The sequence below is a fragment of the Cryptomeria japonica genome, chromosome 5 (assembly GCF_030272615.1).
Source record: "Cryptomeria japonica chromosome 5, Sugi_1.0, whole genome shotgun sequence".
NCBI lineage: Eukaryota > Viridiplantae > Streptophyta > Pinopsida > Cupressales > Cupressaceae > Cryptomeria > Cryptomeria japonica.
Window position 1 is genome coordinate 778,918,136 of NC_081409.1, and position 24,789 is coordinate 778,942,924.

Below are 24,789 nucleotides of genomic sequence, written 5' to 3' on the forward strand. Positions count from 1 at the left end.
TCCGAACAAGCAAGTGTAGCGCTATTCAAACAGATCAACAAACCCTTGTTGTTTTCTAACGATTACAATAGTTAAATCCCCTAACCGGGTAAGCTCTAACAAGCATAGTGTTATTCAAATCCTCTAACTAGGTGGTCCATTAGTTTGGATTTCAAATCCTCTACCAAGGTTACTCCACATAGGGTATTGCTTTTAATAGGGCATTATAGTCAATCCTTTAACCGGGTGGTCCCTATAGGATTTGTTCTTAACAAGACTTTTTCTAAAGCTTTAACAGGCTTGGCTCCTAATAGGGAGAACTTCAGAAGAGTTCAGAATACTTGTGGGTATTCATCCCCACCATGGGTTTTCCCATTTGGGTTTCCATGTCAAAAATATTGTGTCAAGTGGTGAATATTTATTTTTGTGATTATGTTTGCTATGGTTGAATTGCTTAACTGCTAAATCCACTTGGATATGTTATGTTAACCGACAACAATCTGAAATGAGGTTTTACTTATGTCAGTAAAGTATTTGGATGTTTGTGAGTTACAAGTTGTTTTACTATTAATCTGTTATAACAGTCAACCAGTTTAACTTGACAGTGACTTCGCATTTGAAGTTCATTGGTGTAACTTGTTAGTTTAGAGTTTGCTTTGAGAGGTTGGTTTAAGAGATTGGTGAAAGTTTATATCAGTTTTATATATATTGATTCACCCCTCGCTCTCAGTAGTTGACCAGATCCTTATTCTTTCATCATACCATCAATTGGTATCAGATCTTCTCGGGTCCTATAAGGTTTAAGCCTAACAGCTTGAGGTAAAGATCTTGTAGAAAATGATGAAGAAGGAAGGTCCAAATTTTAATAGAGAGAACTACAAAATATGGATTGATAGAATGAAAATTTATATTAAGAGTCTAGAAAGTCAATATGGGAACAAGTTGGTACTCAATATGTTGCACCTCATGTGATTATGACTGATGATCAAAAGAAAGAGAAACAAGAAAATAATCAAGCACTGGAGGCTATTATCAGTTCTTTGCATGATGCAGAGTATGTAGATATTCATGGCCTGGAGATTGCATATGAGGTATGGAAGAAATTTGAAGAGATTTATAGTGGTGATGAACATGTGAAGATTGCCGAAGAAAAGAGTCTAAGAGGAAAAATTGATGACATGTAGATGGATGAAGGAGAGAATATGCAATAGTATGGTCAGAGGATCAAAGAGATAGTTGGTGAGATCAAAAGTGTTGGTGGTAAAGTGAAAGATGTCATAGTTATCAGTAAGGTGTTGAGAACCCTGCTACTAGTCTACGCTATCCGAGTTGCAGCCATTCATGAGCTAAAATCTATTGACAAAACTAAGGTAACCCTTGACTCTATCATTGGTAAGCTTACTTCTTTTGAATTAAATGGTTATGATGGTAGTGTTTAGAAATCTGAATCTTCATTTAGAGATTCAGTTTATAACCCATCTATGAGGAAAAGTAGAGATGTCGGTCACAGTTATGAATCTAGATCCAACAGAGAAGTTGGTGATGAAGACAGTTTGGTTGAGCTTGAAGCATTTTTGGCCAAGTAGTTGCTTAGAGGTACCGGTAACTATAGAGGTAAATTACCTTTGAAAGGTTTTGAATGCAACAAGATTGGACACATTGCAGCTAACTGTCCTAATGGTGACAATGAGCACTAGTGTGAGAAGTTCAATAAATACAAGGGAAAATCCAAAAGAGATTGTCTTATTGCAGTTGATGGTGGCATCACTGATGAGGAATCTGAGGGTGATGCTAATGAAGACATTTTCTTGTAGCCATTAAAGAGGAGACATCAGATTAGAAGGCATTAGTTTCTCTCCTGGATAATTTTGATGATTGGATCATTGATAGTGGTTTTTCACATCACATGACCGGTGACCAGAGTAAATTTCTTTCTTTGAAGGAATTTGATGGTGGAGTTGTGAGATTTGGTAATGACTCACCCTGCATGATAAAAGGTAAGGGAACTATTTCTCTTAATGGAAAGAGAAGTGCAGATGATGTCTACTGGGTTGAAGGATTAAAGAACAATCTTTTGAGTGTTGCTCAACTCAATGATAGAGGATATCCATTAGAGTTTAAGAATTGAATGTGCAAAATCTATGGGAGCAAAGGTGAACTAATTGCAACCAGCAAGAAGACTAAAGGTAACTCATTTCACCTAAATCCTAAAGTCAACAACTGTTTAATTGCTAAAGTAGATGATAGTTGGATTTGGCATAGGAGATTTTGTCATATAAATTTTGATAACATTGTTAAAGTGAGTAAGTCCAAGGCAGTGAGAGGTTTGCCTTAGTTGGACAAACCGGTTAATTCTCTATGTAAGGAATGTCAGTTGGGAAAGATGACATCCTCAAATTTTAAGAGAAAATCTTTTTCAACAGAACATCTGTTAGATCTGATTCATACAGATCTTTGTGGAACAATAAGGACTAAGAGTATTTAAGGTGATAGATATTTTATAATCTTCACTGATGATTGCTCAAGAATGACGTGGGTCATATTATTGAAGGATAAAATAGAAGTATTTATTAAGTTCAAGGCATTCAGGGCCTTAGCTGAAAAGGAGAGTGGTAAGAAGATAAAGTGTCCGAGGACTGATCAAGGTGGTGAATTCACTAGATATTTTGAAGAAAATGGTATCAAACGACAACTTTCTGCGCCAAGGACACCACATCAGAATGGTACTACAGAGAGGAATAACCGGTTAGTTGTTGAAGTTGATAGAGCAATGTTGATACAAGGAGGTGTAGCAAAAACTTTATGGAGAGAAGCTGTCAACACAGTTGTCTACACTATGAACCAGATATTGGTAAAGAAGGGTAAGGATAAGACTCCTTATGAATACTGGTATGGTAGATAACGTCTAATGTAAGTTAGTTTAAGATATTTTGTAGTAAATTTTTTATTAAGAGAGGTGACTATGTCAGTAAGTTTGAGGCTAAAAGTGATGAAGGTATATTTCTTGGTTACTCCACCAAGAGTAAGGCATACAAATGTTATAACAACTGGACATAGAGAATCATTGAGAGTGTTGATGTTCGAGTGGATGAGTATCCTGAAGTCTCAGGAGAAACCAGTGTGGAGAGAAAGGATGAAGATCCTTGCATTTTGAGTTTAGAACCAGAACCGCTAAAACCTAAAACTGGTAAAGGGAATATTGTTGTACCAGATCAACTAAAACATGTAGACTCGAAGGAAGATGATGATAATGAAGAAGAATAACCTGAAGATAACGATCATGTTATTCCAAGGTATGTGAGACTCAATCACAATCCTGACCAGATTATTGGAGATGAGGATGCTGTAGTGTTAACTAGAAGAAGAATTAGAGAGAATCCTTGCATGATCTCCACTATTGAGCCTAGAACTGCTAAAGAAGCATTTGGAGATGATCATTGGATTAAAGCTATGGAGGAGGAGATTGATCAAATTGAGAAGAATAATAGATGGACCCTAGTACCTAGACTGGTGAATAAAAATGTGATAGGTACTAAGTGGGTATTCAAGAACAAACTGAATGAAGATGGTGTAGTAGTCTAAAACAAAGCTAGATTGGTTTGCAAAGTTTATGCCCAAGAAAAAGGAGAAGACTATGATAAGAATTTTGCACCAGTTGCTAGACTGGAAGGTGTCAGGACTTTACTTGCATTTGCAACATATAAGGGATTCAAAGTATATCAGATGGATGTGAAGTCAACATTTTTTAATGGAATACTGGAAGAATAATACATTGAGCAGTCAGATGGTTATGCTTTGAGTGATGAAAAATACATGGTATGCAAATTGCACAAGGCACTATATGGGTGAAAGAAAGCATCGACAACATGGTATGAGAGGCTTCATTCACACCCGATGAAGATAGGTTTTCAAACAACTAGTGATGACATCAACATATATCTCAAATCTGAAGGAGATAAGATACTAGTTAGTGAAATATTTGTGGATGATATTATATTTGGAGGAAATGATGACATGAGAAATGGTTTTGCAAATGAAATAAAAAATGAGTTTAAAATGTCTCTAGTGGGAGAGATAAAAAATTTCGCAGGCTTGCAAGTACAACAAATGAAGAGTGGTATTTTTCATCACACAATCTAAGTATGTGAAGGAGGTACTGAAGGCATTTGGTATGAGTGATTGTAAACTAGTTGGGACACCAATGGTTATAGGTTGTAAATTGTCTAAAGAACATGAAGCAACATTTGTTGATGAAAAGGAGTACATGTCAATGATTGGGAAATTACACTATGTTGTTCACAACAGACCAGATATAGCTCATGCAGTTGGTCTAGCTACTAGATTTCAAAATAATTCAAAAGAAACACATCTGATAGCAACCAAGAGGATATTCAGATATTTGAAAGGCACTATTGACTATGGATTATGGTATCCATATGCAGGTAACTTTAATTTGAAGGTGTATACAGATGCAGACTAGGCAGGTAATGTTGATGATAGAAAAAGAATAACCGGTGGAGCATTCTTTCTTGGAGGAAGACTTGTTTCATGGAGTAGCAAGAAGTAGAGTTGTATATTTCAATCTACGGTTGAAGGTAAGTATGTTGCAACTTATATGAATTGTACCTAGGCTATCTAGATGAGACACATTCTAGAAGGTTTCAAGATGAAGTTTACAGAAACTATAAAGATCTTATCTGACAATACCGGTGCCATAAATATTTCCAAGAACCATGTTTTGCATGCACAAACCCAAACATATTGAATTGAAGTATCATTTCTTGATGGAAAAAGTGTAGAGTAAAGATGTGAAATTGGAGTAGGTTTCTACCATGGAGCACCTTGCTGATATCTTTACTGAACCTCTTCCTAAGACTACTTTTGAGTATCTTAGAAGTCAGCTAGGAGTTGTACCCCTTCATGAGGTCAATTAAGCATGATGTAGAGTGTTAGTCCCAATCGGTGCTAAGAGGGGAGGGGTGAATCAACACAATCAAATTTTCACAATTTAACTTTTATCTTAAAACTTCATTCATCTAAGATCCAACAATATACTTAATCATTGAAGTAAAATGTACAAGCATGGAAAGTTGATAGTGACACCAAGGAGTTATCTTGTGGAAACCCAATAGGGAGAAAACCACGATGTGAGTAGGAACTCACAAAATTTGCACTCTTCTGGAGTACGCCTAGTTAAGATCCATCCCTATTAGGAGATTACAACAACACTGTTAGGTGCCACCTGGTTAAGGGATTTTGATCAAGGTCGGTTAGTGCCTTTACCTTGTTAAAGGTAGCCTAGTTAAAGGACTTAGAATATCAATAAAGATGTTACTCGGTTAAGAGATTTTATACATTGGGACCTGTTAAAGTCCACCTAGTTAAGGGATTTATGTTGCAGTTGTTAGAAAGAAACAAATGGATGATCTACTGAATTAGATACTGATAGCTTGATCAGATCTCAATATGCATCCCACTCAATACACACCAGTTGTGTCTTCTCTTCATAATAATGGTTTCCTTCTTACACCTTCGGCTATTCATTCAATAGGTCACCTATTCCTCGGGAGTGCACTCTGCTGGTCCTCTAACCTTTGACTCTGTCCTTCATCTCTACACTCAGCTGGTTCTTTGTCCTTTAGCTCTGCACTCATTCGGTTCTCTATCTGTACTTTGCACTTAGTCGGTCTGCCTCACACACACACTCAACTATGCTAACACCTCTTAACACTTCCTCTCACTCTATTCTTCACCTTGGATCACCTTCAACAAGATTTCCTTGTTTCAAATTTCACAATCGAAACTTTTTGAAAGAGCTCAAGAACTCTTTATACATTTTCTGTTGACACCTTTAGGCATATCCTCAATCACATCAATCATGGATTTTGGAAGATTTTAATTTCAAAGTCTCCCACTTTGTTTCAAATTTCACAATCGAAACTTTCTGAAAGAGCTCAAGAATTCTTTATACATTTTCTTTTGACACCTTCAAGCATATCCTCAATCACATCAATCATGGATTTCAGAAGATTTTAATTTCAAAGTCTCCCACTCTTTCTTTGCACACCTTACAACAATTCCATCGTGTTCAACCAATTCTGCCACCGCATCTCCCAAAGATAGAAACTTTTGAGTCATGTTCAGCTAAATAAATGTGAACTAGAGAATTTGCATGTAATCATGCTTGACTACATGATAATGTAAAGTTAACCTTACAAACAAATGATTTGGCATAGACACAAGCTTACCAACTCATCCTTTGCCACCACAACTAAATAACCAATCGCTTCCCTAATATTTATGGTTATCATTTGTCTTCCTTCTATCATATAGGTGTACCGGTATGCAACTGCACTTCTAAGATTACCGGTTCATCCTTTGATTTCCGATTTGTTGTGCTAGCACCAAGTCTATTCCCATGTTTGCCAATGAGTTGTCAATTGGTTAGAGAAAAAAAATTTCTTGCCTGAGTTACCTTTTGTGACTTCACCATCACCAAAGTGACTGATCTTCCTAAATGATAGATCAGTTGACTTAATTTATCTTTCCTTGAGCTGAAGTAACCTTTGATCATTCAATACCAATGTTGTTTCCATTCACTATTGCTTACTAAAAAGAAACACCACTCTACCTATACCACTTCACTAGTTAGTGTCTTCACCGGTAAGTGTTGGACATTAATGACAAACCTTAGCACATATACCAGTTTTGTCAATGTTAACAATCCAACAATCTATTGGCATTTTTGATGATTATGTTGTAATTGTCATTGATGGACACACACTTGCTATGAGATCACTTTGTGAATGTATGAACTATGCTCAACTAGTAATTGTTCCAAACCGGTATCATGTTGTGGTCTTTAGACTATTGATGTTATGCAGAAAGTTCTTACCAATCTCAAGTAGAGCGGAGCGGAGCAAAGGAACTGAAAGTGGCAATTGTCATTTTTTCCCAGTCTTCATTTTTGTCAAACCGGCAACTGATATTTTGTGTAAATCGGTATTTTGTATGAACCGGTAATACTCTATGATGAGTTACCATCCACCGTTTCTTTGGCGGTACTGACACTCTGGCGGTGCTTTTGTGTCGTGTTACCAAATGTGTCTAGATGCAATGAACCTAGGAACTTGCAATGTAATCCTATTGGACCGACATGCAATCAGATTCCTTTATAAGGACATCATGTCTGGGGTTTTAGGAGTTGTTAGGGTTTTAATATTGCATGAGTTTTTGTATGAGCGATCTTAGGAGAGAAGATCGATTCTATATGTTGTAATAGAGTGTGGAGTTTATGAAGTCTGAAGTAATGCTGAAATGCATTAAAAATGAGCTAGCAAGGATCTAACCAAGCATACTATGCTAGGTTTAGATCACTCACTTGTTGATTACTCACATCTTTGACAAGTCTGAAACCCTTAACTAGGTAGGCTTAGCAGAGCCTTTGTAAATCCTCTAACAAGGTGGTTCACAACTGTGGATCTGAAATCCTCTCACAAGGTAGTCTTTAATCAAAAGTATCTCCTAACAGAGATTGAGATTCCTAACAGGATTTGTTCTAGTAAAGAACATTGTATGACCTTAACTGGTCTAACCTTAACTAGTCCAATTACTATTCTGCAGACAGTTACTTGTGAGTTTCATCTCACCGTGGTTTTTCCCATTTGGGTTTCCACGTCAAAATCTCTTGTGTTATGGTGATTGTGCTTCTGTGGGTGAATGCCTTATTTTTTATTTGGTTTGCATGTGTGTTAATTGGTTTGTTTGTTAAACTGTTTTACCAGTTTACTGCTAGACTGTTAAAGTGTCTAAGTACTGTATTTTTTGGTATACTAATTCACCCCCCCTCTTAGTATTCATCAATTGGTATCAGAGCCAACCTTTCTATAAGTTTAACCACTTGAAAGGAGATATGGGGGATTACACTATGAGGGAACTTACTCATCGGCTCACTCAGACTGAGCAGGCCTATGATGAACTTAAAGTCAAGTACAAGGCCTCTCAGGAAAAAAGAAGAGAGCATGCTGAGAAACTGATGGAGCTGATTGAAAATAGTTCTTCTAATGAAGCAGACATGGAAGCCCTAGTTCAAGAAGTTGAAAAATTGAATGAGTCCAATGCCAACCTAAGAAGGGAACTTGAAGGACTAACTATCAGAATGTGTCAAGAGCTTGAGAACTGGAGGAAAGATAAAGATCTGGCAAAAGACAAAGATCATGAGATCTCCAAGCTAAAACAAGAAATCAGTAGACTTACCGCTCATCTTCAAGAGAGCAAAATGGAAAAAGAGGAAATGCAAGGTGAACTAAACATGGCTATTTCTGAGAATACAACCTTGAAGGAATCCAATGCTTCTGTTTCCAAAGAACTCACTGAGTAAAAGGAAATACTTGCCAAATACAATAAGAGTTCTGTTAGGCTAGAACAAAAGCTTGAATCTGTTCAACCGGCAAAGAATAAGACTTGACTTGGTTTTTCCGGTTATGAGGAAAGTGAGACCTCTGGAACAAAAGATGGAGCATCAAAGAAGCAATCAACACCAAGGGATAAAGGTAAGCAAAAGTTCAAACCTGTTTGCTTTAATTGTCTCAAGGAAGGACACACTGCCAATGTATGTAGAAGTAAGGCTTACAATAATTTTCCTTATTTTCTAAACAATAAGCCAAGAACCATTAGATTCAATGGTAACTGCTATGCATGCAAAAAGTTTGGGCACAGAGCATTTGAATGCAGGTCTGTCATGCACAACACTAGAAGGTATCCTTAAAGGAGTCAAGGAGTTTTTCCTGAGCCCTCTAGGAACCAGAATCCAAACCGGTTTAGTACCTATAATCATTAGACAGGTAGCGGTGGCTCATAAGCGGCAACCAGATGGAGGGCAATCTATTTGATTTGTCATGGTCATGGTCACACTGCTGCAACATGTAGAAGAAAGAGTGGAAACATGAATAATGGACCATGGAGAGCACCTGGAATGATTTGCTATCATTGCAACAAACCAAGGCATACAACAAGATTCTACAGAACTAGAAAGAACATATCAAATGATATACTGGTCACTCTGGAAGGAAAGATTGATGTTGTAATTGTTCAAATAGATATGAAGAAAACCTAGAAGAAGAAGCCAGAAGAAGTGATTCAAGTAGAACCGATTTCTGTGCCTAGTGTGGAAGTAGTTGAACCGGAAAACTAAGCATCAGAAAATCTTAAGGGGAGCAAACAGTGAAATATCTCGAACCCCCAGTTCACCAGTAAAAGACCTCAACTAGTATGTGATACTTGTCAGTTGGCAAAAGACCGAAAATGGTAAAAGAAAAATTAGGGTTTACGCCCTAATAGTGGAGCATTTATTGTGGTAGGTGAAGAACTTGTTTAAAAGAATTTTTCAAAGTCATTTTTCACTTATCAGTTCACGAGAAAGAAGTTTTCAAGCATAGAGCGAAGAAAAGCAATTTAATTGCAATTCAAAGAACTTATCAAAATCTTGAAGAAAAATCAGAAGAAAAACATTTGTTGGTGAAGTATAGAACACAAAGCGGTATTTCAGCAACCAAAGGAGTGTGTAGTGAAGTTTAAATTGCGAGCCCTAAAATTTGACTTATGAAGGTATTTTTCAAAACTCTTTGTTTATCATGGCTTCCGCATCACATGCTATTTCTAGTGCACCTGTTGATATAGTAGACTTCATTCAACGGAAGGCAAAATATAATGCCCTATCTCAAATACCCACTGGTGTCATAGTTGACGAAGGCATTTCTGATTATATTGAGTGTAAAATTGAAGACCTAGGGTCTCTAATGATCCATTCCTAGTTGATTTTGTTTTGCGGGAAGGACAAGAAGATCAAACCAGAATTTAGCATTTTGGAAAAGAAGAAGCTTCACAATGCAGTCTATTTCCTTGAAGAATTTTTAGATGATCACATCTGAATCATTTTGAGCAGAGTGCATGGTGATAACCTGTACTTAGAGTGAATGCATGATATCACATTGGAAGTGATTCATGCCATCACTGGTTTCTACAATGTCGGTGAAGTGTCAGCCGTAAGGAAGGTTAGCAAGACAGAAATGACTAAGCTCACCAGTTCAGTGAGTGATTCACGGGGAATGACTGTCAATTCCATCAAGGATGATCTGGTCAAATATGCATGTATGGTGATAGGATACCAGACGTTCCATGCCAGCAGAATCAACTCTGTCTCTACTGTAGCGGTAAATGCTGCCTACAGGATGATCAAGGAAGATGCATCGTTTGATCTGTGCACTTGTATACAAAGACAACTTCTGTTGAATCTCAAGTCGATCAAACAGGACAATGCTTTGAGATTTAAGTTCGGACAACTATTGGTTGGGTTGTTCTTCTACTTCCAAGGCTATTTTCTAGGAGTAGGTGATATTCAGTGGTTTGCTGACCAACCGATGTCAAAGCAAATCAAGGAAAGCCTACAAGCGGTAGGAACTAGTTATTCAGAAGTGTTGAACAAATACTTTGATGAGTTCAGATGCAAAATGAACCAAAGGGTGAGAATATTAGGTGGTATTGTCAAGAAATATGAAGATGACATCTGCTTCACCATCAGAGTGGATGAATGCATAATGGAGGCTGTTGAGCATAGACAAGAAGAAGTGGAGCCTATGGCCTATGAGGTAATGAATGATATGCTGGAAGGGTATGGCTCTACCCTTATTGTCTCACCTATTGATCCTAAGGAGAAAAGAACTGGCACCTATCTGGAAAGGGTCACACCGGCTAAAGAACCTTTAGTACAGAAAGGAAAAGAACCTCCAGCAAAGAAGACAAAGGAAGTGCCATCTATGTCAGCACCGGTTACTACAACAAGTCCTAAAGTGACCAAGCGGTCATCAGCAAAGAAGAAACTGAAAGCTTCTCCCGCCAAGGTATTTGAGAGGAAGTGGAAGACAAAAAGTAGCACACTGGACTCAGAGGACACTGTGTCTAAAGAACAACCTAAGAAGAATAGGCAAATGAGGAAGAAGACAAAGGCAACCAGCAATGAACCAGTAACATCTACACTGGTAAATATTCATGTTTCCTCTTATAAACCTTTGTCACATTGTCAAAGGACTATCAAAAATCTTAGAAGGAAATTGCTTAGTGATTTAAAAGAATATTTTGATGATTTCAATGACACTGAGAAAGAGGAAGTAGAACAGGAAGTCATTCAATACTTATGTATTAATGACTAGTCACCCTCAAAAATTAGATCTGAGGTACCTGATTCTTTGTATAAATCTTTAGATAAGAAATTAGAGAAAGAACAGGAAATAAGAGAGGAAGTGTTTGCACAATACTTTCCTGATGTATCTAATTCAGAACTTTATGAACTTATGGAAAGATACAAGGGCCTTTTCTTTATGCAAAGAAGGAGACTCCTGTTGCTAGAAGGAAAAGTTCCTGAAGTGGTGAAAGACACCCACTCTCATACCCAGGCTGCTCTGAGATTGTACAATGTATCTGAAGCCAACAAAAAGGCTGAGCAAGAACCAAAAACCAATAAACCGGATAAGTATATGACAGTGAAGGGGAACCGGTAACTACTCAAATGGACCCTATTGATGTTGATGCCCTGAACAATGAAAATGTTGCTCCGGATGCACCAACAGGAACATAAGGAAAGGAGAAACAGGAGGAAGAAAAGACAAAATAAGCAGAACAAGATGAAGAGAAGCGAAAAGAAGAGGAGAAAAAGAAGGCGGAAGAGGAACAAAAAAGAGATAAAGATAAAGTGGATGCGGCATAGGACACTCAGATGGAGACCCCAATGGTAACCAGTAGTCAAGCTAAATTGGTTGATATTACTAGTTGATCAACTGATATATTCCCTGGAGGTGTCTTGGTAAGGGTGATGATTGATTGGTTATGCCCCCTTGAGAGATTGATCGAACAAATTTATGGAGATTGGTCTCTCGATAGATCATGGGAGAGAAAGATTGGATGATTGATATTGTGCAAGTAATTAGATTGAGATGTACATTTGATGGAAATGCATAGTTGATGAGGCGTAACTGAACAATTGATGGAAATGAACAGTATAGCCAGGTTGATAAGCTGATTGAGCTGATTAAGCTAATAGGGATTGATGCTAGTGCAAGATAAGGTGATCCAATTATTGATTGATTGCTTGATTGACTCCAAGGGCATTGAGATTGCACGAAGCATGTTGGTTGAAAAAGAGATTAAAGATTCAAAGACATGCATCGGTTGGATAAAGTTTTTGATCGATCTCACTGCAATAAGAAGAATGAAGAAGATGATGAAAGAAATGATGAAAAAGATAGATGAAAAGGAGGATGAGAAGAGAAAAGTGATGATTATGAAGAATGATGAGAAATAGGTTATGAAAGGTGATGAGAATTCTTGTTCTTTTTAAGTGCTTGTATCATCATCAAGCTTATTATGGCAAAAGACAAAAAATCATTTGGATATAAATTAGATCCAAATGAATCAGTCACACCAATTGTGAGAAAGAAAACATATTAGACAGTAAAGGAATGCCTTAGTGTGTATCAGACCATATGTCCTCAATGATCTTAAGTGATCATGTCCTAAGATGTGTCATCATATTCCTAAGGAACATCCCGCAAGCAGCAAACAAGTGAAAATGCCCCATCCTCACCTTTCTAGTCAAAGACATCTTGGAAAAGATAAAAGACATGTCACCAAAAAGGAAAATCAGAAACAACCAAGAGAAAATAAGCAAACAATATGTTTCATGTCGAATGATTTTTTTTTTTGTTCATAGTTGATGGGTTCGGGTGTATAAGTTGATCAGATGTTGTCCTATTTGCTCAAATTAAGTGTCATCTTGTCATGAGTCCGTTGAAGTTCCAAAGTTCCATGCTTGTCCGAAGTGTTTGTGTCATCGCAATGTTTATTGCATGTTTTTGAAGTTTTATGATTTTTAGGGTTTTATGAATGTTTTTTGTTTTTTAGGGTTTTTTCAGGAGATTTAATAATTTTTAACATTTTTTAAGGACATTTTATGATTTTTAAGATTTTTTACAGGATATTTTAGAAGATAGTTCCTCCGACCATGAGACATCAACTATCCCAACCCATTCCTAAGTTTAAGAAGATGCCCCTATGAGCGATAAAACTAGCGTAGTATGCACGAGAAGTATTGCGTGGGGTATGCAAACAATCCACAAGCTATGGTGCGGGGGGGGGAAGACTACCATGGAATGGGAGAGCATATATGGATAAGGCATTGATCAAGTAGAGTACTGAAGGAAAGAGGAGCCAAATCTTTACACATGGCGTCGGTTTCCTAGTTTCCACCATGGTACTTGCCCAAGGCGCCTGTTTGCCAAGTTTTCACCAATGGACGAAGTTCTTTTTTTTTTCTTTTTTTTCAGGATCTTTTTCTCATTTTTTTGTATTTTTTCAGGATCTTTTTCTCATTTTTTTTGTATTTTTTTAGGATCTTTTAAAGATTTTTTTTTTGAAATACTCAAGCATAGAATCTATGAAGGTGAATGCTATTGATTGGATCTTCAAGCAGTTCACCCTCGGGAGTTGCTAGTTGATATGCTCTTGATCCATACACAACTGTGATAATATATGGACCGAGCCAATTAGGTTCAAACTTGCCTCTTTTCTCTCTATCTTGTTGGTTCTTTGGATTTTCTTTAAGGACAAGATCACCAACCTTAAATGTGCGAGATCTGACTCTATGGTTGTAACTTCTACACATGTGTTGTTGATATGCTCTGAGGTGATCAAAAGTAGTTTGTCTTCTTTCATCCAACAATTCTAAGTCATGCAAGCGGGAGACTCTATAGTCTTCATCACTGATCAAGTTACGCAAAGAGACCCATAGGGAAGGTATATCGACCTCAATGGGCAATATAGCTTCAGAACCATAAACAAGGGAGTATGGAGTAGCACCTATGGGAGTGTGGACACTCATGTGGTAGGCCCACAAGGCAGGGTTCAATTGGATATGCCAATCACGACTAGCTTCATTGACCATCTTTTTGAGGATTCTAAGGATGTTTTTGTTAGAGGCCTCAGCCTGGCCATTACCTTGAGGATAGTACGGTGTGGAGAAACGGTGTTGGATATGAAATTTATCACAAAGCTCACGGACATCTTGGTTCTTGAAGGGATGACCGTTATCAGTAATGATGGAAAGGGGGACACCATATTGACATATGATGTAATTCAAAATAAAGGTGGCAATTTGTTTTCTAGTTGTAGTGTCGTAAAATTGTGACACTTGCAATTTCGACTGCATTTGGGTCTTCACGATGGCGGCGCAATGTTGAACCTAAATGTAGACCTCGAAACCTGTTTACGACATCAAAAACTGCATCTTTCTGCACCTTGGCCTGATCCTCCTTGCACCCTATTGTCCCGGGAGGTGGGACCATGGCACCCAGTGCCCTGGTCCTTGGCCCTATTTTGGGCCCGGTCTCTTGTTGGGCATCGGGTCTTCAAGTTTGCAATTTGGAAAATAATGTTCCTAGGTCAGCCTAAGGTCGGAAAAATCAGTCTCCTAACCCTAATTGACAAGTATATAAACTACATTTCCCCTCCCAGAAAAAGAGGAGGAAAAACATATGTGTGCAAGAGGCAGAAGCGATAGGTAAACATTCAAACATTCAAACGTTCAAGCATTCCTTCAAGCAATTGAGCATTCTAGGTCTCCATTCAAGGCTAGGTGTTGCATTCAAGACAAGGATTCAACCAATGAAGAGGAGATCACCTACAACACAAAACATACAACATACAACATCATTACACCTTCGCATGTAAGAATACAAACATTCTTACAACAAGGTATCAGTACTTGATTACATTACAAACATTTACATTTACAGCATTCTCATTTCTTGGTTAATTCCAAAACCGGGGTTTGACCTGAAGGCAAACCCCTAATCCCTAACCCCCCAATCATCCTCTCTAATCTGTGTGTAGGTTGTAGGTACGCGGCTGTAATTGAAGATCTGGAATCCTTATGCAGAGACGAACAGATCCCCCTTCGTTTCGTGAATTTTTCGGTGGACCGCGTGCACTCCGTGCGCCATCGTCCCATCAACTTTCGCTCAAACTTGCAAGACAACATCATCTCGACATTTTACTACTAATTTTAGGTCCGTAGCTTTATCCCGTGTCTCTATCTCTATCTACAAGCGAATCTTTCCTACCTTTACATACACTCCTAGTTCAATCCTTCTATCTACATTCTTTACAAAAGAGGGTATCCTTGTTGTCTCAACCCTTGAAACTCATTTAGAATTCAATCTTGCATTGTGTGGGATTGGATCTTGTGAGTTTCAACCCCTCTTTTGAATGTAAAGTCTCTCCTAAGTGAAAACCGTCAATCCTAGTGACCTCCTTTCTCTCTCCTTGAAGTGGGGGAACACCTAGGGTTCGATTTTTCAATTTACATTTTGGTGAACCCAATGTGAACATCCTAATTCTGATTATTCATGGTTAGATCTAAAATTTTTTGCTTCCTTAATTACATTTCCATGTTTGATCTTTTGCAAATTTTAGAGGTTAATTGCATAAAAACCCTAAATTTTCTTTTTAGTAATTGAGCTTGTGAAATGTTTAATTGTTAATGATTGTTTCAGATCTACCCTTCTATTGCAAATTATCAATTCATATTTGTGCCTTAATTTTGAAAATTAAGTGGTTAAGTGTCAAAACCCTAATTTTTAACCCTCTTGATTCAACCTTTGACAGATGATTTCACTGATCAAAACACCTCCAAATCGGCTGTAACTTGGGATTCCGCAACAAAATCATAATATCTCTCATCCCTAAAAATTTTGAAAAAAGTTGCGAGGACCGTGTGCACCCCGAGCGCCATTGTCCCCGACATTTTTTTCAAAATTTCGGGAGCTAGATCTTACTGTATTTTTCTACTAGAATCCAGAATCTTGGCTGATTTCATCAATTCTAACACTTTCAAAATTAAAGTCAAAGTTGGTCTAGTGATTGCTTGGATTAAGGCTTCTAATCATTCAAAAATTGTTGAAATTGAAATTTTGTGTCAAAATTGTGTTTCTTACTGTCCTAAATCTGAAAAGTGTGTTGGCATTCAGTCAAAGTTTCAGTGCTTTATTCAAATTTTTGCAATTTGTGACTTTTGAAATTAAGTGTTTAATTGCAACAACTTTGATTTCCGCTTTCAATATTGAATTTTGCATGAAATTGAGTCAACTTTTAAATTTCAAAGCTTGCATTGCTTTTAGTATTCCCTCTAAAATCATAAAATTCAAAATTTCAGTTTCCCTCTATTTTTCAAAATTCAAATTTTTGCATTTTTCAACAATCTTGGTAGGATTCAATTCTGAGATTGCAACTTTAATTTGGCCTATCTACAGATTGTAAAATCACTCAATTTTTTCAGATTAGCTTTAAAATCATCATAACTTTCATCCCTGAAAATTTTGAAAAAAGTTGCGAGGACCGTGTGCACTCCGTTCGCCACGGTCCCTGACATTTTTTCTGAAATTTCGGGAGAATGTCATGATTGCATTTAATAGCTTAAATCTAGGAGATTGGCTGGTTTTATTGAAATTTACTACCTCTAAATTCAAAAATAAATTCAAAATTCAAGATTTCAATTTTCAAGATAACAATTAAAATTAAGAGCTACCCCCCTTGGCCCTAATTTTCAATTGTGCCTACCTTTCTTGGAAGTTGTGTTTCCCTCTTCTTTCACAAAGTTCAAATTGGATAATCATTATCTCATTGTTCAATTTTGCCAACTTTATTTTCAAAATTCAAAATCTTCTCTCTCTCTCTAGTGCATGAGTTTTACAACAATAAACCCTACTTACACTATTCCCGTTAGACGAAGCCTTAGAATTATGTCTTTCCAAGGTTTAAGTACCAAGGAGATGGAACCTAATTTGAATGGCCTTTTTAACGAGGACATGGGTAATTCCTCTAATCCTCTTAATGATGAAGAAGCTCTCCATGAGGTTTCTGTAGAACAACTTTCGAAATTGGATAACCAATTTGATGATTTTCAGCAATGGATGTCTCAAGAATACCCCGATAGTCAAGCTCTTTCATTAATTGAGTGTCTAAAACATATGGTTCAAAGTGATAAGAATGGAATTGATATTTTGCGTAGTATTGCACACATCGTGGATTCAAATGTGATGCCTATGAAGAGTTGTGCCGAAACTTTAGGTTATACACAACCTCCTACTCAAGTCAATCATTCTATTCCTTTGACAACTTCTATTGCTAGTATACCTACTTTTACATCAAACATAATGACTACTTCAATACAAAACATTCCACCTATGATCACCAGTCATGGGGGCAATCCTTCCTCTTCAATCAAGCCTCTTCCTTCATTCAATCCGACTTCTTCATTCATTCCTTCAATGAGTGTCCCTATTACATCTCCACAAATGAACATGACACAAGGGGGCAATTCATTCAACCATTCCATTCCTCCTTGTAGTGTTCCTTCTTTCCAATCATCTCCTATGACTAACTATCACAGTGTCCCACCACCTTACTCTCAATAAATACCTTCTTTCAATAACATAATACCTCCATCACAATCTAACATGTCTAATATGAACTCTTCGACTGAAGCGACCATTAACAATCTTGCACAAACTATCTCTTCTTTATAGCAACAAATTGCCTCTATGAATCAATCTAAGTTTAGTGTGCCCACATTTGATGTTGCGAGCCCACTTTCTCTTGACATTGTTTGAGCTATCCCCCCTAAGCATGTTGAAATCCCACAGTTGGAGCTTTATAATGGTAAAGGTGATCCTCTAACACATGTTAAGACCTTTCAAACAATATGTACTGATTTTTCTCATGACCAAAGGTTGCTTGCAAAACTGTTTACTAGAACATTAAGAGATAAGGCTCTACAATGGTATTGCTCGTTGCCTTCCTATTCTATTACTTCTTTCCAACAACTTGCAAATGCTTTTATTCAACAATTTCAAAACAATTTAAGTCCTAAAGTTACTTTGATTGATTTAATGCATTGTAAACAAGGTGTTAAAGAAAAAGTGACTGATTTCATTGGTAGATATAAGCATTTGTGCATCGAATTTCTTTTTCGATACCTGACAATGATATTCAAAGAATCTTTATTTCTAATTTACAAAAGGATATTAGAGAAAAACTTCTATTTTCTGAGTTTACTTCTTTCCAACAGTTGTGTGCAACTCTTCACAATTATCAACTGACTGTGAGTCAAATGGAACAAGCAAATCCTATGGCTCCAAGTGATAAGGGTGATAGTAGTCAACAACCATTTGGGAAGTTTAAACCAAATAGAGGGTTCGTTAAGTTCAATGAAGACATCATCAACAACAATGTGAATGCAGCATCAGGTGTGCCTCCTATTTCTAAGTTTTTCAAGAAAGAAAGAGAGTTTACTCCTTTTAATGAATCATTGCATAGTATTATGAATAAGTTATTGGAACAAAATGTGCTTACTCTCCCTCCTATAAAGCAAATAGATCCTGCAAAGATTAATTCACCCTATTTTGATAACAAATCTTTTTGTCAATTTCATCGTCAACCTGGGCATGATACTGAAAAATGTTTTGCTTTAAAGGGTAAAATTCAAGATTTGATTGATAATAATACTATCTCTGTTTCAGGTGTGAATGATAAAGGCAACACATCTGTAACTCTTCCTAATCAAAATCTTAAGATTTTTACTGATCCATTACCTTCTCATACCTCTAATGTGATTGAGACTAATGGTTCCTCTTTCTCACCTGATGGTCTTGTGTCTATGACTCTGAATGTGATTAACTTTGTAGAGTAGCAGAAAATCCCTAAAGAACCTTCCATCACATTTGATTCCAGTGAAACTATTAGGGCACCTGATGGTCCTTTATATATAGTTGCAAAAGTCAAGAATACACCTTGCCGTGGAGTGCTTATTGATCCTTCTTGCATGGTTAATGTTATTACTGAAGAATTTCTTTTTACTTTGCAATTGAATCAAGTGATCTATGACAAAACAAATGTGGTTGTGAAATTATTTGATGCATTTTCTTCTCCTGCAATTGGTTCTATTACATTACCTATTGAGGTCCATAACAAATCCCTTGATGTGAGCTTTGCTATTATTCCATCATCCGAACAATTTTGTGTGAAGCTAGGCTATCCTTGGCTATCTTCCATGAAAGCTATTGCTTCTCCTATTCACAAGTGTTTGAAATTTCCCCATAATGGTGAAGTTGTTACTGTCAATCATAGTCTCTTTAAACCAGCTGAAAGAACTTCTAGTGTTCCTATTGATTATTTTTGGTCTAAACAATTCCAATCTCTTCCATCGCGAAGTGATCATCTTTTCAAATCTTATCAAAAGTGGAAAAAAGATATGATCCTATGTCTAAGTGAACCTCGAACACCCAAACTTGATATTCCTATCGTTCTTGAGAAGAAAGTTCTTCCTTTGAAAGATAAAAATAATGTCTTTCCTCAAGAAGATTCCCAACCCATTCCTATGGATGTGACTGTCTATGTCTAATAAACTTTCTAAAAGTAGACCTATACCTCCTCATCATGATGGACTTGGTCTCCTTCCTAAACCAAATATTCCTCCTTTATATTGAGCAGTTCCTCCTCCTTCCTCTTATAAAGAGAAGAGACCTTCCTCTTCTCCTATTATCCAACCTAAGAGACCACAACCTAAACACCCAAGTGATAAGGATGAGAACATTCCTCCTCCTCAATCTTCTCAACTTCCTACTAAGACTAGATGAAATCGTTCTGCGCGTGAACACGGATGAAAACGTCATCTTAGAGCTCGTGCAGCTGCTTCTCAAACTTTGCGATCCCCAAAAACACCTTCAGCTAGTATTATTCCATTTTCTCCTCAGCCGAAAATTGAGCCAAAATCTCCTAAGCATAAGATGCATGATGGTTTTGATCCTGTGCGAGTTACAGATCCTATTTTTATAAATCTTGATGATGATATAGATGAAAATGTTATTCATGATGAAAATGTTACTTCTCTTGCTTCTGATAGTGAATATGAATATGTTGATATTGATAACCATTTATCTAACGAATTTTCTAAAGCACTTATCCTAGCTCCTAGACAAGAACAACGTGGCTTGGAACATGAACATAACCCTTGTTTGGATCTTGCGATAGCTCCATCTGCTATGTTGGATGTTCCTCCTCTAGCATGTTTCCTGCCTTCCTGAAATATTGATCAGCAAGATCGGGGGGTGGATGACGTGCTAGACTAGTTCATTAGCATAGCAGACTCTCTCCTCCTCTCTTGATATCTTTTGTTACTTCTTCTATGTGTTATTCTCATTCTTCTATTTGTTGTCCTTAGTGTTGTCTACTTGAGGACGATGCAAAGCATTGATATCTCTTTTGGTCTCTCTCATGTTGACTCAAAAGACACATGTGTTCCCTTCTTCTAGGTGACCTTCCTTGATTGGGGAATGAAGAACAATTATGCATACATACATATGATATACATGAATTATCATATAGCATACTGACCCCAAGGAAAGTGAAGTCACCTCGTGATTTGTTTTTTGTGTCTATTATCCTTGGGATTATGTCACACTTGGGGGCTAACTCTTTGTGATAATATGCTCCTTTCCCTTCTCATTTCTTATGTGTATCACTACCTTAAAGAAATCACCCCCGATGAGGCATGTGTGATCGCTTTAACGTAGGGGGCATACACTCCATCCATATCTCTTCAAGATTCTTAAAAATTTGTTGGCAAACTTAGCTTTGCCTTGAAAATTTTTGGTATTTTTCTTGCATGACTCATAGTGAGGGAACCATACTACTATCAGTCATGGTTCTCCCTCATGATCTTCCCTTTTACTTTGTCAATCGAAGTCATAAGATCCTTAGTCCACTGGGGGCTTGGTGTATCTTGCCTCCTTGATGTGGTGAAAGTCTTTCAATGTTGTTTCCTTGTACTTTACCGGAAGTATGGGCGTACGCTTATACTCCTGCTAAAGTGGGGGCTAAATGTAGTGTCGTAAAATTGTGACACTTTCAATTTCGACTGCATTTGGGTCTTCACGATGGCGGTGCAATGTTGAACCTGAATGGAGACCCTGAAACTTGTTTACAACATCAAAAACTGCATCTTTCTGCACCTTGGCCTGATCCTCCTTGCACCGTGTTGTCTCGGGAGGTGGGACCATGGCGCCTAGCACCTTGGTCCCTCAGGACCATGGCACCCAGCGCCCTGGTCCCTGGCCCTATTTTGGGCCCAGTCTCTTGTTGGGCATCGGGTCTTCAAGTTTGCAATTTGGAAAATAATGTTCCTAGGTCGGCCTAAGGTCAGAAAAATCAGTCTCCTAACCCTAATTGACAAGTATATAAACTACATTTCCCCTCCCAGAAAAAGAGGAGAAAAAACATATGTGTGCAAGAGGCAGAAGTGATAGGCAAACATTCAAACATTCAAACATTCAAGCATTCCTTCAAGCAATTGAGCATTCTAGGTCTCCATTCAAGGCTAGGTGTTGCATTCAAGACAAGGATTCAACCATTGAAGAGGAGATCACCTACAACACACAACATACAACATACAACATCATTACACCTTCACATGTAAGAATACAAACATTCTTACAACAAGGTATCAGTACTTGATTACATTACAAACATTTACATTTATAGCATTCTCATTTCTTGGTTAATTCCAAAACTGGGGTTTGACCTAAAGGCAAACCCCTAATCCCTAACCCCCCAATCATCCTCTCTTTTTTGTGTGTAGGTTGTAGGTATGTGGCTGTAATTGAAGATCTGGAATCCTTGTGCAGAGACGAACAGATCCCCCTTCGTTTCGCAGATTTTTCGGAGGACCGTGTGCACTCTGGGCGCCATCGTCCCGTCAACTTTCGTTCAAACTTGCAGGACAACATCGTCTCAACATTTTACTGCTAATTTCAGGTCCATAGCTTTATCTCATGTCTCTATCTCTGTCTACAAGTGAATCTTTCCTACCTTTACATACACTCCTAGTTCAATCCTTCTATCTACATTCTTTACAAAAGAGGGTATCCTTGCTGTCTCAACCCTTAAAACTCATTTAGAATTCAATCTTGCATTGTGTGGGATTGGATCTTGTGAGTTTCAACCCCTCTTTTGAATGTAAAGTCTCTCCTAAGTGAAAACCATCAATCCTAGTGACCTCCTTTCTCTCTCCTTGGAGTGGGGAAACACCTAGGGTTCGATTTTCCACTTTACACCAGTGATATGGGTAAGGGGAACAACTTCAATCCATTTTGTGAAATATTCAGTAGCAGTGATGATAAATTTGTGCCCATTGGATGAGGGTGGATGGATTTTACCCACGAGGTCAAGTCCCCACTGACAAAAAGGCCAAGATGTAACAAGCGGTTTCAATTCTTGTGCTGGTGCATGTATCAAGTCTCCATGTATTTGGCATTGCTTGCACTTTTTAACAAACTAATAAGCATCGTTCTCCATAGTAGGCTAGTAATAACCATTACGCAAGAGTTTCTTAGCCAAGGTAGGACCACTCGAATGTGCCCCACATTTACCTTCGTGCACCTCTCGCAAGGTAGTGTTCGCTTCGTCACGCTCAAGACATCTAAGTAAGGTACCATCAAGACCCCGATGATATACAGTGTCAGCTAAAATGGCATAATGGGCGGCTCGACGAATAAAAGTTTTTCGGGCTTTGTTGGATAGATCAAGAGGTAAGGTATTATCATGTAACTAGGCATAAATATCTCCATACCACTGGGAATTAGGACCAACAATGAGGCATATCATTTCAATTTGTGGTACATTGTAGGTAGGCTCCAAGAGCGGTTCAACCAAGAACTCACAGTGTTCGGCATTACTTGGCATTATTACAAGGGAGGCGATTGTAGCCATTGCATCAGCTGCTCTGTTGTTGTCCCGAGGAATTTTTTTAAATGTGATTATGGTAAAGTAAGCCTTGAAATCATCCACCATTCTCTTGTATGGAATAAGCCTTTCATCCTTTGTCGTATAATCATCATTAACTTGTCTGATCACTAACTGGGTATCACCAAGAACACGTAAATCTAAGATTTTCCATTGTATAGCCATACAGAGCCCAGAAAGTAATGCTTCATATTCTGCAATATTGTTGGTACAAGGAAATTGTATTTTATAAGCCTTTGGTATGCAATCCCCTTGTGGTGTGACAAAGAGAATTCTAGCGCCAGAGCCACCATGTGTGAAGGAACCATCAAAATATAAAGTCCAAAGGTTTGAAGATTCCATGTTAAAGATTGATTCAAAATTTGAAATTAAATGCAAACAAATTAATGGAAATTTTTATGTGTCTACACTAGTCCCATTGACCTCTAGTCTGCAAATGAATCAGAGTTGCTGCAGAGCATTAAGGTTACCCAAGAATGCCTAGAAGTAATGAGGAGGAACAAGAAGCAAGATGTGATCCAAGCCGTAGTGGACACTCTTACCGGTTTGATACCCGGTACCAACCTCCCCAGTACCGATTCCTCTCTTGCATAATTGAAGCTCCTATGCACAGTTGTAGAAGACTAGGTGCAAAGCCTGGAAGAGGTTGCAGAAGCAAATGCCAAGAAGGAACATCAAAAGGCTCTCGACACTTCCTTGGTGAAAAAGTTAACAGAGCTCCGATCTGATCTACAGAAGGCACATAAGGACATTAGAGATGCAATGGATGAGGGAAAATTGTTGCTAAGTAAGATATGTCAACCTCATCTATTCTGTGATGATGTGCTTGCTCAGAAAGCCAAACTGCAATCTAATATGCAGTCATTTATAAGCACCTTCAAGACTCCATATGATTCCTTCTCCACATATGGACAAACCACTCACCGGTTTCAACTCCAGTATGCAAGAATAGAGGCAGAGATAAGCAACCAGACACGTAATTTGTAGGAACTTCAACTGGTCCTACTGCCAAGACTGCAAATTCTTCAGAAATGCTATCTAAATCTGGATGCCCTAATGGTCACTCAAGAAATGAGTACCTTGGATGCCATGGAAGAGCAGGTCTATTTGATGTAAATGGAGAATGAGGTTGCTACCTCATTTCTTGAATCATGGTCATTATCCATGAAGACATTTACTCAAGACTTTAAATCTGTTTTTGACAAGTTTCACTCTTTATTGTCATAAACTTTTTTTTAATGGAAATAGGGGTTAACAACTATATTTTGTCATTGTTGGCAAAGGGGGAGAAGTAATCTGGTATTCAAAATTTTGATGCATTCTATGTATACTCTGATGTTTATCTTTGTAAGGAAGTAGTATAGATTGTATTTTCTACGAAAGGGATAGTGTATATGCTTCGGGGGAGTAATTTTGATTATGGCATAATTTTTTTGTTAAACACTTAGATGTCAAAAAAAATTTTCTCTAAGTGTTGCCATCAATGCCAAAGGGGGAGATTGTTGGCATTTTTGATGATTATGTTGTGATTGTCATTGATGGACACACACTTTCTATGAGATCACTTTGTGAATGTATGAATTATGCTCAGTCGATAATTGTTCCAAACTGGTATCATGTTGTGGTCTTTAGACTATTGATGTTATGCAAAAAGTGCCTACCGATCTCAAGCGGAGCGGAGCAAAGGAAGTGAAAGTGGCAGTTATCATTTTTTCCCAGTCTTCATTTTTGTCAAACCGGCAACTAGTATTTTGTGTAAACCGGTATTTTGTATGAACCGGTAATACTCTGTGATGAGTTACCATCCTCTGTTTCTTTGGTGGTGCTGACACTCTGGCAGTGCTTTTGTGTCATGTTACCAAATGTGTCTAGATGCAATGAACCTGGGAACTTGCAATGTAATCC